Consider the following 14,443-nt stretch of genomic DNA (forward strand, 5'->3'; position numbering starts at 1 on the left):
CATAGAAAGGAGTCACTGGGTAACCGATTGATGTATCTTTCATTTCATAGGTTAGTATAAACTCAAAATTGTCACAATATCTCTGACTGAGTTGTTGACTGTGGTATCTTAGAAAAAAATTAATATCCCAAACATATTTATAAGAGGGAATTAAGAAAAATTCTACAGTTAACACATTAGCTACTCATCTGAAACCCTCATGACAAAGATCTGTATATATTTTTTTAATCTGAAAGAATTTAAGCCCAGAGAAATCTTATAAAGAAAATGTTCTTAATTTGGAGCCCATAGACACTCAGTGAATCCCTGGATAGACCTTAGGAGTGGTCTGTGAACTTGGAAGGGAGGAAAAAAAAAATCACAGCTTTATTTTCACTAATTTTAACTGGAAATTAACATATACTGTAATTATATAACAAACTATGTAGTATTAGCATTATTTATGATTTTTCCACCAAAAGAAATTGAAGATGTTTTCATATCATAATAGAGCTCAAAATATCATTTATGTTCATCACTATTACAAAAGTCTGACCCACTGTCAGATCTAGGTTTTAAAAATATTTTGATAACTAATTTTAATACATTTTATTTCCTTTATGATCCTAAGTATTTTATTTTATTTCATCCACTTAAAAAACATCAAAGATTTATGAGGAGTGAGTCTAAAAGCTTTCCTGGACTGTCAAAGAAGTCTATGGCACAGGAAAGTTTATGAACCTCTGCTACACAGTGGCTTTATTAAGGTCTAAATGGTTTATACTAGACCAGTGGCTTTTAACTCTAAGTATTAGAATTACTTCAGAGATTTTACCTATTATTTAAAAAAACTTAAAAGATAATTCATGCACATCTTTCAGTTGTACAACAAATTATACAATGAAAAGCAAGTTTCTTTCTTACCCCGAATACTACTCCCCAGAAGCAACTAATATTTCCTATGAGGTTTTGATTCAAATTTAAGCATATATGTAATATATTTGGATTCTATTGTATATGCATATGTTTACATAGGACATTAATTTGTCTGCATTTTACCCAAATAGTAGTATACTTTACACAATAATCTATACCTTAGCTTTGTCACTTAACAGTATATCTTGGCAATAGCTCCATATCTGTACAAAGAAAAAAGAACATTTTTAATTTTTAGTGGCTAGGTAGTATTTGATTGTAAGTACTCCCACTTTATTTGACCAGATCTTTGTTGATTGCTACTTAATTAGCATTCAGTATTTTACTATTTCAAACAATGTCCCTAAGTACAGTTTAATATTTTCTGTGTATAGATCTTCCACATGTTTTGATATGTTTACTCTTGGTGATGTTACCTTGCTTTATGCTTTTTTGGTTTATTTATTTATTTATTTTTAATATTTACTATTTGTTGAGAGCTTATATGCCAGGTTCTGTGTTAACCATTTCATTCATATTCTTTCTTTCTTTTTTTTTAAAACATCTTTTTTTGGTTTATTTTTAATACTTCTTTTTAACCCATCCCTAGTGGTCTGTGTTTCTTTGTTTTGCATGTATATTTGTATTTTCCTTCTAAATGTTTGAATTGTTTAAAAAGTTGAAGCATATAGTTTTTCTAGTTCCTCTAGTTATTTCTCTATAACTATAATTTTGTATAATAGACTCAATTTTCTCTTTTTGAAATAATATATATGTTTACTCTTTAAGCATTAAGGGGATTAGTATACTTCTGAGGAGTTGTTAGAAGCCCTCGTCCTCCTCAGATATGTAGCTCTATGAACAGAATCCCAAGGTCATGTTGATGAAAAGCACTTGTTTAGAAGGAAAGACTGCACTAGAACCAGGAGGCTAAGGAGCCTGAAAGATCCTGAATTAACTGGAAGGCTACCCCTTTTTCTGTCATAACTGAAAATCAAAGCTGAATTAAATTATACACTCACTGTCATTTAGGTCAGAGCTTTCTACTCCCGTCACACACCCCAATTTCCTGGATAATTGTCTCATTTCTCTCTGTCACATTTGCTATGAAAATCTGGTATGAATATGAGTCATGGCTAAATTTTAGCTCATGTCAACATTACATAATGTTGTCATTTACATGATGACTGCCAAATTTTTACAAAATAAACTCAGAGATACTTATTAATTAGTCTTAAAGCATATAGGACCCCCACATTTAAAGTACTAGTACTGATATTCTTAGTGTTGCCAGCTCTGTGAGAGCCGTGTTCAAATTTTCTCTTTATCATTCTAATGTTTAACATGGTAACATTATTTAGTAATTAGTTCCACAAATATTTTTGAGAGCGGATGCTATGCTTGGTACTGTAAATAGAAACTTGAGGAAGGCATAGTTCTTGCCTGCTAAGCTTATTTATTTGGGAGGAAAGGCATTTAGAGTGGTATTTTCAATACTGTGTGAAAAGAACTATAATACTGATGAGCATAGGCACGTAGTATAAGTCAAGCTTGTGGTTCAGGAAAACTCCCGGAGAAGGGGGCACATAACCCATGGTTACGCAGAGGTTGGATGAGATGAGGGTGTAGACTAGGTAGTGTTGAAGCCCTGGGGTTGGAGAAGCATTTCAGGCAGATGGAATAAAACCAGCAGAATGGAGAGAACCTGTTATTTGTACCTTCATATTTGGAAGTGGTCAGCTATACCTTGATCATATAGAGAAGAGTTAAAAAGAAAAATCAGAGTCTGGTTCTTAGTCAGACCATACCTCTACTATAAAAATAAATAAACCAGATTAGGAACAAAGATGGTGGAGTAGAAGGACGTGCTCTCACTCCCTCTTGTGAGAACACCAGAATCACAACTAGCTGCAGGACAATCATCGACAGGAAGACACTGGAACTCACCAAAAAGGATATCCCACATGCAAAAACAAAGGACAGGCCACAATTAAACGGTAGGAGGGCCGCAATCACAGTAAAATCAAATTCCATAACTGCTGGGTGGGTGACTCATAGACTGGAGAACACTTATTCCATAGAAGTCCACCCACTGGATTACAGGTTCTGAGCCCCACGTCAGGTTCCCAACCTGGGGGTCCAGCAACAGGAGGAGGAATTCCTAGAGAATCAGACTTTGAAGGCTAGTGGAATTTGATTGCAGGACTTTGACAGGATTGGGGGAAACAGAGAGTCCATTCTTGGAGGGCACACACAAAGTAGTGTGTGCATCGGAACCCAGGGGAAGGAGCAGTGACCCCAGAGGAGACTGAAGCAGACCTATCTGCTAGTGTTGCAGGGTCTCCTGCAGAGGCGGGCAGTGGATGTGGCTCACCGTGGGGACAAGGACACTGGCAGCAGAAGTTCTGAGAAGTCCTCCTTGGTATGAGCCCACTCAGAGTCCGCCATTAGCCCCACCAAAGAGCCCAGGTAGGCTCCAGTATTGGGTTGCCTCAGGACAAACAACCAACAGGGAGGGAACCCAGACCCACCCATCAGCAGTCAAGCAGATTAAAGTTTCACTGAGCTCTGCCCATCAGAGCAACAGTCAGCTCTACCCACCACCAGTCCCTCCCATCAGGAAACCTGCACAAGCCTCTTAGATAGCCTCATCCACGAGAGGGCAGATAGCAGGGGCAAGAAGAACTACAATCCTGCAGCCTGTGGAACAGAAACCACATTCACAGAAAGATAGACAAGATGAAAAGGCAGAGGGCTATCTACCAGATGAAGGAACAAGATAAAACCCCAGAAAAACAACTAAATGAAGTGGAGATACGCAACCTTCCAGAAGAATTCAGAATAATGATAATGAAGATGATCCGGGACCTCTGGAAAAAGAATGGAGGCAAAGATCAAGAGGATGCAAGAAATGTTTAACAAAGACCTAGAAGAATTAAAGAACAAACAAACGGAAATGAACAACACAATAACAGAAATGAAAACTACACTAGAAGGAATCAATAGCAGAATAACTGAGGCAGAAGAACAGATAAGTGACCTGGAAGACAGAATGGTGGAATTCAATGCTGCAGAACAGAATAAAGAAAAAAGAATGAAAAGAAATGAAGACAGCCAAAGAGACCTCTGGGACAACATTAAATGCAACAACATTCGCATTATAGGGGTCCCAGAAGGAGAAGAGAGAGAAAGGACCCGAGAAAATATTTGAAGAGATTATAGTTGAAAACATCCCTAACATGGGAAAGGAAATAGCCACCCAAGTACAGGAAGCACAGAGAGTCCCATACAGGATAAACCCAAGGAGAAACAGGCCGAGACACATAGTAATCAAATTGGCAAAAATTAAAGACAAAGAAAAATTATTGAAAGCAGCAAGGGAAAAATGACAAATAACATACAAGGGAACTCCCATAAGGTTAACAGCTGATTTCTCAGCAGAAACTCTACAAGCCAGAAGGGAGTGGCATGAAATACTTAAAGTGATGAAAGGGAAGAATCTACAGCCAAGATTACTCTACCTGGCAAAGATCCCATTCAGATTCCATGGACAAATCAAAAGCTTTACAGACAAGCAAAAGCTAAGAGAATTCAGCACCACCAAACCAGCTCTACAACAAATGCTAAAGGAACTTCTCTAAGTGGGAAACACAAGAGAAGAAAAGAACCTACAAAAACAAACCCAAAACAATTAAGAAAATGGTCATAGGAACATACATATCAATAATTACCTTAAACGTGAATGGATTAAATGCTCCAAACAAAAGACAAAGGCTGGCTGAATGGATACAAAAACAAGACCCATCTATATGCTGTCTACAAGAGACCCACTTCAGACCTAGGGACACATACAGACTGAAAGTGAGGGGATGGAAAAAGATACTCCATGCAAAAAGAAATCAAAAGAAAGCTGGAGTAGCAATATTCATATCAGATAAAATAGACTTTAAAATAAAAAATGTTACCAGAGACAAGGAAGGACACTACATAATGATCAAGGGATCAATCCAAGAAGATATAACAATTATAAATACATATGCACCCAACATAGGAGCACCTCAATACATAAGGCAACTGCTCACAACTATAAAAGAGGAAATCAACAGTAACACAATAATAGTGGGGGACTTTAACACCTCACTTACACCAATGGACAGATCATCCAAAATGAAAATAAATAAGGAAACACAAGCTTTAAGTGATACAATAGACCAGATAGATTTAATTGATATTTATAGGACATTCCATCCAAAAACAGCAGATTAGACTTTCTTCTCAAGTGCGGATGGAACATTCTCCAGGATTGATCACATTTTGGTCACAAATCAAGCCTCAGTAAATTTAAGAAAATTGAAATCATATCAAGCATCTTTTCTGACCACAACACTGTGAGATTAGAAATGAATTACAGGGAAAAAAACATAAAAAACACAAACACATGGAGGCTAAACAATACGTCACCAAATAACCAAGAGACCACTGAGGAAATCAAAGAGGAAATCAAAAAATACCTAGAGACAAATGACAGTGAAAAAACGATGATCCAAAACCTATGGAATGCAGCAAAAGCAGTTCTAGGAGGGAAGTTTATAGCTATACAAGCCTACCTCAAGAAACAAGAAAAAATCTCAAATAAACAATATAACCTTACACCTAAAGGAACTAGAGAAAGAAGAACAAACAAAACCCAAAGTTAGCAGAAGGAAAGAAATCATAAAGATCAGAGCAGAAATAAAAACAAAGAAACAATAGCAAAGATCAATAAAACTAAAAGCTGGTTCTTTGAGAAGATAAACAAAATTGATAAACCATTAGCCAGATTCATCAAGAAAAAGAGGGAGACTCAAATCATTAAAATTAGAAATGAAAAAGGAGAAGTAACCACAGACACTGCAGAAATACAAAGCACCCTAAGAGACTACTACAAGCAACTCTATGCCAAAAAAATGGACAACCTGGAAGAAATGAACAAATTCTTAGAAAGGTATAACCTTCCAAGACTGAACCAGGAAGCAATAGAAAATATGAACAGATCAATCACAAGTAATGAAATTGAAACTGTGATTAAAAATCATCCAACAAACAAAAGTCCAGGACCAGATGGCTTTACAGGTGAATTCTATCAAACATTTAGAGAAGAGCTAACGCCCATCCTTCTCAAACTCTACCCAAAAATTGCGGAGGAAGGAACACTCCCAAACTCATTCTATGAGGCCACCACCACCCTGATACTAAAACTAGACAAAGATACTACAAAAAAAGAAAATTACAGACCAATATCACTGATGAATATAGATGCAAAAATCCTCAACAAAATACTAGCAAACAGAATCCAACAACACGTTAAAAAGATCATACACCATGATCATGTGGGATTTATCCCAGGGATGCAAGGATTCTTCAATATACGTAAATCAATCAATGTGATAAACCATATTAACAAATTGAAGAATAAAAACCATATGATCATTTCAATAGATGCAGAAAAAGTTTCTGACAAAATTCAACACCGACTTATGATAAAAACTCTCCAGAAAGTGGGCATAGAGGGAACCTCCCTCAACATAATAAAGGCCATATATGACAAACCCACAGCAAACATCATTCCCAATGGTGAAAAACTGAAAGCATGTCCTCTAAGATCAGGAACAAGACAAGGATGTCCACTCTCACCACTATTATTCAACATAGTTTTGGAAGTCCTAGCCACGGCAATCAGAGAAGAAAAAGAAATAAAAGGAATTCAAATTGGAAAAGAAGAAGTAAAACTGTCACTGTTTGCAGATGACATGATACTATACATAGAGAATCCTAAAGATGCCACCAGAAAACTACTAGAGCTAATCAATGAATTTGGTAAAGTTACAGGATACAAAATTAATGCACAGAAATCTCTTGCATTCCTATACATTAATGATGAAAAATCTGAAAGAGAAATTAAGGAAACACTCCCATTTACCACTGCAACCAGAAGAATAAAATACCTAGGAATAAACCTACCTGTAAGACACTGATGAAAGAAATTAAAGATGATACAAACAGATGGAGAGATATACCATGTTCTTGGATTGGAAGAATCAATATTGTGAAACTGACTATACTACCCAAAGCAATCTACAGATTCAATGCAATCCCTATCTAATTAGCAATGGCGTTTTATGGAACTAGAACAAAACATCTTAAAATTTGTATGAAGACACAAAAGACCCTGAATAGCCTAAGCAGTCTTGAGGGAAAAAAACGGAGCTGGAGGAATCAGGGTCCCTGACTTCAGACTATACTACAAAGCTACAGTAATCAAGACAATATTGTATTGGCACAAAAACAGAAATATAGATCAATGGAACAAGATAGAAAGCCTAGAGATAAACCCATGCACCTATGGTCAACTAATCTATGACAAAGGAGGCAAGGATATACAATGGAGAAACAACAGTCTCTTCAATAAGTGGTGCTGGAAAAGCTGGACAACTACATGTAAAAGAATGAAATTAGAACACTCCCTAACACCATACAAAAAATAAACTCAAAATGGATTAGAGACCTAAATGTAAGACCAGACACTGTAAAACTCTTATAGGAAAACATAGGAAGAACACTCTTTGACATAAATCACAGCAAGATCTTTTTTGACCCATCTCCTAGAGTAATGGAAATAAAAACAAAAATAAACAAATGGGACCTAATGAAACTTCAAAGCTTTTGCACTGCAAAGGAAACCATAAACAAGATGAAAAGAGAACCCTCAGAATGGGAGAAAATATTTGCAAACGAATCAATGGACAAAGGATTAATCTCCAAATTATATAAACAGCTCATGCAGCTCAATATTAAAAAAACAAACAACCCAATCCAAAAATGGGCAGAAGACCTAAATAGACATTTCTCCAAAGGAGACATACAGTTGGCCAAGAAGCACATGAAAAGCTGCTCAGCATCACTAATTATTAGAGAAATGCAAATCAAAACTACAGTGAGGTAGCACCTCACACCAGTTAGAATGGGCATCATCAGAAAATCTACAAACAGCAAATGCTGGAGAGGGTGTGGAGAAAAGGGAACCCTCCTGCACTGTTGGTGGGAATGTACATTGATACAGCCACTATGGAGAACAGTATGGAGGTTCCTTAAAAAACTAAAAATAGAATTACCATATGATCCAGCAATCCCACTACTGGGCATATACCCAGAGAAAACCTTAATTCAAAAAACACATGCACCCCAATGTTCATTGCAGCACTATTTACAATAGCCAGGTCATGGAAGCAACCTAAATGCCCATCGACAGACAAATGGATAAAGAGGATGTGGTACATATGTACAATGGAATACTACCCAGCCATAAAAAGGAATGAAATTGAGTCATTTGTAGAGACGTGGATGGATCTAGAGACTGTCATACAGAGTTAAGTAAGTCAGAAAGAGAAAAACAAATATCGTATATTAACGCATATAATTGGAACCCAGAAAAATGGTACAGGTGAACTGGTTTGCAGGGCAGAAATGGAGACACAGGTGTAGAGAACAAACGTATGGACACCAAGGGGGAAAGTGGCATGGGGTGGGGGTGGGGGTGTGATGAATTAGGCAATTGGGATTGACATGTATACACTGATGTGTATAAAATTGATGACTAATAAGGACCTGCTGTATAAAATATAAATTAAATAAAATTAAAAAAAAAAGAAACTAACACACCATGGTAAAGCAATTATACTCCAATAAAGATGTTAAAAAATAAATAAATGAATAAATAAATACGTAAATAAATAAACCAAACAAAGATTTCAATGTGGTTTCTCCACATAGATCAGTATCTTTTTTTAGACCAGTATTTTTATTCAGAGGAATTAGGGAGAAGTCAGATGTATAATTAAGTAGCCTGGAGGGCATATCAGAATTTCTTCAGGGGTGCTGTAATTTGAAAAAGTATAATTCAACATTACAATATTGCACTATATTTATAAATGAAAAAATTCCTTTTGAAACATAAATTTTAGGAACGTAAGCCTTTAACAAATAATTGCTGCAAATGAACATGAATTTTAGAAAGGAGGAAAACACTCACGTACATGAGTCATAAAATAAAGATCTTTTAAAATTAACAGGTAAGATGAACCAAGTTAAAATTTTCTCTCATTGAAGAACTGGACTTAATTTAATGGATATAAAGCTTTTGTTTTTAAAAATATATTTTCTAATATTCAAGTGAGATTATCTTCTACATATTTGTTGTCTCTATTATGTTCAACATATTCTATGAATATTTTCATATAATTATCAAGTAGCTGTTTAAAAATTCACATTATTGTGGTTATTTATTTTTTTAACAGAAATTCAACAACAAATCCAAGAAAGTGCCTTGACTATAATTAACAAGAAATAAGGTAACTGACTTTTTCAAGGAGCTGTATTACATAGTTAATCCCATACTTGAAATCTGGGTTCGTTATACACTAATATCAGTGCTTTGGAAAAGTAATGATGTCCCCCCAAAAAAAAGAAAATAGGAGATTTGTAATTCAGGATAGTAATGTGTGCACATATATTTAGCACTGGTCCAAGAAATTGATCAAAGAAATATAAATAATGGGAGAAATTAAAAAAAATTATTAACAGTGTTGCATAACAGGAAAAAAAGGCCATTAAGAGGCCCATATTAGAGGACTGTTCCTACAAAAACTATTGCAGATGGGAGCAGATGGAGAGCCATAAAAATTAGACTGTGATAAGGCACTTACAACAAAAAAAAAGTCCACCTGTGAAATAAGAAAACAAGATTGCCTAACACCTCTTGTACATAATCCAATCTCTGAGAAGAGGCTGAGGATTGACTCCGCTCCAGTAGTGAATGGAGGGCAAATAGAGGGCACCAATAGAACTACTGGCTGAGTGAGCAGTGTCACAACAGACCAACAGTGAGATTAATAACATTAGGTGGAGAAGGCAGGGGCAGGAGATCAGCTAACTTGGGGTTGTTCAACTGTGAAAGAAAACCCACTTACCAAAGCAGAGAACGTTCTGTCATGTGAGTCCTTCCCCTGGAAACTCCTGCACTGCTCACTGCCAGCACTTGCGACTCTCAGATCCAGCAAAATAAAGCTATAGAAAATGAAGATATTTCCTTTTCTCCTTTAACTGTAACTAAAGCAGAAATGAAACCTACGTAACTGCTGACTGATTCGGCAACAACTTCGCCAACTGAGAAAGTGTCTCACTCTGTAAAGCTGAACAGACAGAAAAATAACCAGGCAAATGGAAAATGTAGTAGTTCAGGGAAGGAAAACTATTGTGAGGAGATAAAGCAAATGTCTTCTGGGGGAAATAAAACAGATTCATTCCAAGAAAAAGGAGCAAATTTTCAAAACTCTCTAGTTTATGTTCCCCACAAGAGTCTAGAAAAGGTGGTATCTATACAAATGCAGCAATTTAAAAGTTTTAAAAAGATTGCATTTAGATGCAAACTCTATGCAAAATTAAAACACAATTTTAATTTTGTGGAGAATCTGTAAATTAGAAGATTTATAGGAATATGATGATTAAAATACTATCAATAATAATTAATGTTTGTTAAACTCTTATTATGTGCCAGAGTTTTTTATCCTTTACATGCAATAAGAGATGTTATCCTCACAACAACAACATTACAAGGTGAATACTAATATGCTCTCCATTTTACAGACGAGGAAACTGAGGCACAGAACATTTAAGTAACTTGCACAAAGATCGAAGATTTGTTAAGTGGTAGACCTAGGCAATGTAACTCAAAAGCCCACAGACTTGATTCTAGAAAAAGAAAAAGGAGTAAACAGAGCACCAATAATTGAAGAAAACCTCATAATAGGAATTGAAATAGGTACTTAAATGTAGCAGAAAGGACACTGTATTAATTGGAATTATTCTTGACCATATAGTGCTGATGATTTACACTGCTGTTGTCCAGTGTACATTGTATAGATTTGATGGTTTATCTCTTTGGGAAGATAGAAAAGGACACTAGCTAGAGCAAATTATAACATAGTACATTCCCAAGTTTGTGCATAAATTTTTTAGTACATGTATCAATTTAAAAACTGATGAACCAATTAGCAAAGAATTATCTCTGCTAAGAATAGCTGTTATTAAATCCCTGCTATGAGAAAGTAGAAACATTGTGATATCATTATTGTCTAGGTGATATTTCTTCCGAAAGTATTATTAAAGGATTAACCTATAACGTGCAAAATTTGAGTAAATTGAGAAAATACTGCAGTTCAATATAAAAATAATATGAGAAATTTAATCCGTTTGTATTAAGCAAGGTACTATACCTGTCTCTTTTTACAAAACTCTTTAGCAAGTATTACTTATTTTAAAACTATAGGAAGGGAATTACATATTCAAAAGTTTTTAGATAATTGAAATTAAATTCTTTACAAAGTTACCACTGGAAGAACATTTTAACTTATTTCTTTCTTTCAGCATCACATAGTGTATTAGCAACCAGAATACGTAAATATATTATCTAGAGCAAATATTCTGCCACTGCTCTCTCAGTATGCATTTTTGATGGCCTTAGTAAATGTGTAAAGAACAGATACAAGTAAATGTGGCTGGAAGTTACATAAATGCCTTCTGCAAGTACACTTATACAGGTTATCTTGTGGTGATGATCAAACTTTGGTTATAATATTTAAAGATATTTTTATATTATGTCTATTTTCATATGTCACCATTAAAATGTGTTGGCATTTAAAGAACAGAGACTCTAATTTTTTTGCTTCTTGATTTTTTTTGGTTTAATTTTATTCATCTAAAACTGGAATTAAAATAATTTATTTTTAAAAATGGAAAATGGAATACATTTAAAGTTAAAATTTTGCTTTTTTTTTGGAAATATTATTCTTCTCCATAAGCCTACTTCCTCCTAGTAATGATTTAAAAACCTAGCATAGTTTGAATTTTCAGATACCGGAATGTTTAACAAAGTTTTTGCTACTTTAAAACACACCGGAAGATTTAAATCTTATTTATTTCACTCAAAAAAAATTCAAAGTACCTGGTTACATAATAGTAGTTAAAATATTTAGTATTATTTAGATATAATATGCAAAATATCTTTGTCAGTAAATATGATTTACCCAGTGCTGTATAACGAAAAAAAAATTGGTTTTTATTTGTGGTTCCTGGCACAGAGCTCCTAAAACCCTTGGAGTTTCCTGAGCGACTGGAGTGTCTTTTGCTATTCATAATAATGAGCTTTTTTTCACTATGAGTTTATGGAGTTTATGCTAATGAAGTGACTCAAGGTGGCCCCTTAGATAGTTTGAAGGGAGAGACCGGCCACACTCATTGGAGGGGAGAGTGGCTGGAAATAGAGTTTAATCACCAGTGACCAATGATTTAATCATATGGGTCTAAAGAATAAGACCTTAAAAAACTCACAAACAAGATTCAGGGAGCTTCGTGTTGGTAAATGCATCAACGTGCTGGGAGTGTGGTACTCCTAGAGAAGGCATGAAAGCTCTGCTCCTTCCTCCTAATACCATGCCCTGAACATCTTATCCATTTGGCTCATTTGTACCCTTTATAATAAACTAGTAATCCAAGTACAGTGATTTCCTGAGTTCTAATAATGAATCGTTCTAATAATTATTGAAGCTGAGGGTGAGGGTGGGTTGTGGGAGCTCCTGACTTTTAGTCAAGTCTGACAGAGTGCAGGACCCAGGAATTGTGACTGGTGTCTGAAGTGAGTGCAGTCTTATGTGACTGAGCCCTTCAATCTATGAAGTCTGATGCTAGCTCTGGGTAGTTAGTGTCAGAATATAAATGAATTGTAGGACACCCAGCTGGTATCAGAGAATTAGAGAATTGTTGGAAAATGACCTATGCAGATATTGCTCTCCGTATAGTAAGTGATATTTAGTTCAGATAATAGCATTTATGTAATAGCAAATGACATTATGAATTTGAATCTGTGGCATAACAATGAGAACCCCAGGATTTCAACTATTACAGTTTCATTTTGTTGAACTGGTTTCAATCTCCCAGTATATTAACAGGACCCCAAAATGCAATGTCAGTAGGATTAAATGCCATGATTACATCTCTTACCATCTTAGCAATTTAAGGACTATGATTTGGAAGAAAAAAATCCATCAAGAGGAAAAGCACACCAGACACAACTTGTGTATCTCTTCCATGATTTAATATGGCTTATTAGATAAGGGACACTAAATCAGTGTTTACAATACTTATTAATAGAAATTCCAGTTCAAGTATCTTCTCAGCTAGCAGCTTTGGATAGAAGCTTTTTTGACTGGCAGTTGGAATCATCATAAATAGAGGCAGAACTTCAGAACTGAAAAGAATTGGAAGAAACCCAAAAAAGGAATGCCATGAGTATTACTAACCAAAACCAATTTCATTGGATGATATATGTAGAGAAGTGCCTGTGACCAATCAGGTTTTTCATCCCTGTCTAGCCAACAGTGCTGAAGGTTTGCCCTTGCCCTAAGGCAGCTATTGTTGGAGGGAAGGCTGCTGCTCTTAATGCAAATTCAGTGACTTCAATTGTCTTCTCTGACACTACCAAAGAAAAGATGCCCTAGGCTGTTAAATACATATTTTTTAAAAACTGATATGCATTGGAGAAAGTCCAGATGATTGGCTCTTAAAATAATGCACTTGACTTCCAAGTTATGGTGGTCAGCTAAGCTTTGCTGATAGAGTTCCCCACTGAAAAGCCTCTGAAAACACAGGAACACTTGTAGAGTTACAATTGTACTATAAGGTAAAGTGAATAATGTGTTAAATATTATTTAAGGGCCTATTCTGGGCCAGGTACTGTTTTAGGTAAACATACAGAGACAATTCCCTGTCTTTTTAGAGAGATCATTCTAGATAGGGTAGAGGCAGACAGTATACACATAATACATTAGAAGGTAAGGAGTTCTGTGAGTGGGAGGGATACACGGAATTGCCAAACTCTGAAAGTATTAATTTTGTAAATGTATCAGATTGAGAAAGAATGCCACTCATGTCTGGGCCTCTGAGAGTGTTTCACGGACAGGCAGGTAGGAGATGGGTGAGAGTCCCTGCGTACCTCTATTCCCTATCCCTATAGCAGAAATGGAGGCCTGTGTTCAACCACAAAGAGCGGTGATTATTCCCTTGTTGGGGCAAGCAAAACTGACCAACACACTAAATTCCCTTATCCATTGAGTGTCCAAAAGTCACAGTATATAAACTAACCAGAGGTGAATAGGGACAGGTGGACCCCATAATGCCTGGATATTAAATCAGCTATAAGTGAGCGTAGAAATAGGAAAAACATAGGGAATTAGTACTGTCTAGAGATTTTTATTTTCATCTGGCATTTTTAGTAAAAAATAGATCCAAACATAAGTTAATAAGCAGTCACACTATTTGCCATAGAATTATAACAACACTGTGAGGTAAAGATTATCAACTCTATTTTAGAGATATGCTAACTAAGGTAGAGACAAGTTAAGTGATTTGCCGAAGATCACACCTCTAATAGGTTGTAGAGCTGGGTTTGAACCCACGC

General features: G+C 35.6%; 1 protein-coding gene across 1 annotated transcript in view; it reads right to left on the bottom strand.

The window, feature by feature from the left end:
* Positions 1–9,980, bottom strand: part of VRK2 (VRK serine/threonine kinase 2) — a 120,097-nt gene extending 110,117 nt beyond the window's left edge. The window contains exon 1 of the mRNA XM_060309552.2: positions 9,900–9,980. The gene's annotated coding sequence lies outside the window, so the exon portion shown is untranslated. The remainder of the gene's footprint in view (positions 1–9,899) is intronic.
* Positions 9,981–14,443: the final 4,463 nt, after the last annotated feature.

This window comes from Globicephala melas, chromosome 12 (genome assembly GCF_963455315.2).
Source record: "Globicephala melas chromosome 12, mGloMel1.2, whole genome shotgun sequence".
Lineage (NCBI taxonomy): Eukaryota > Metazoa > Chordata > Mammalia > Artiodactyla > Delphinidae > Globicephala > Globicephala melas.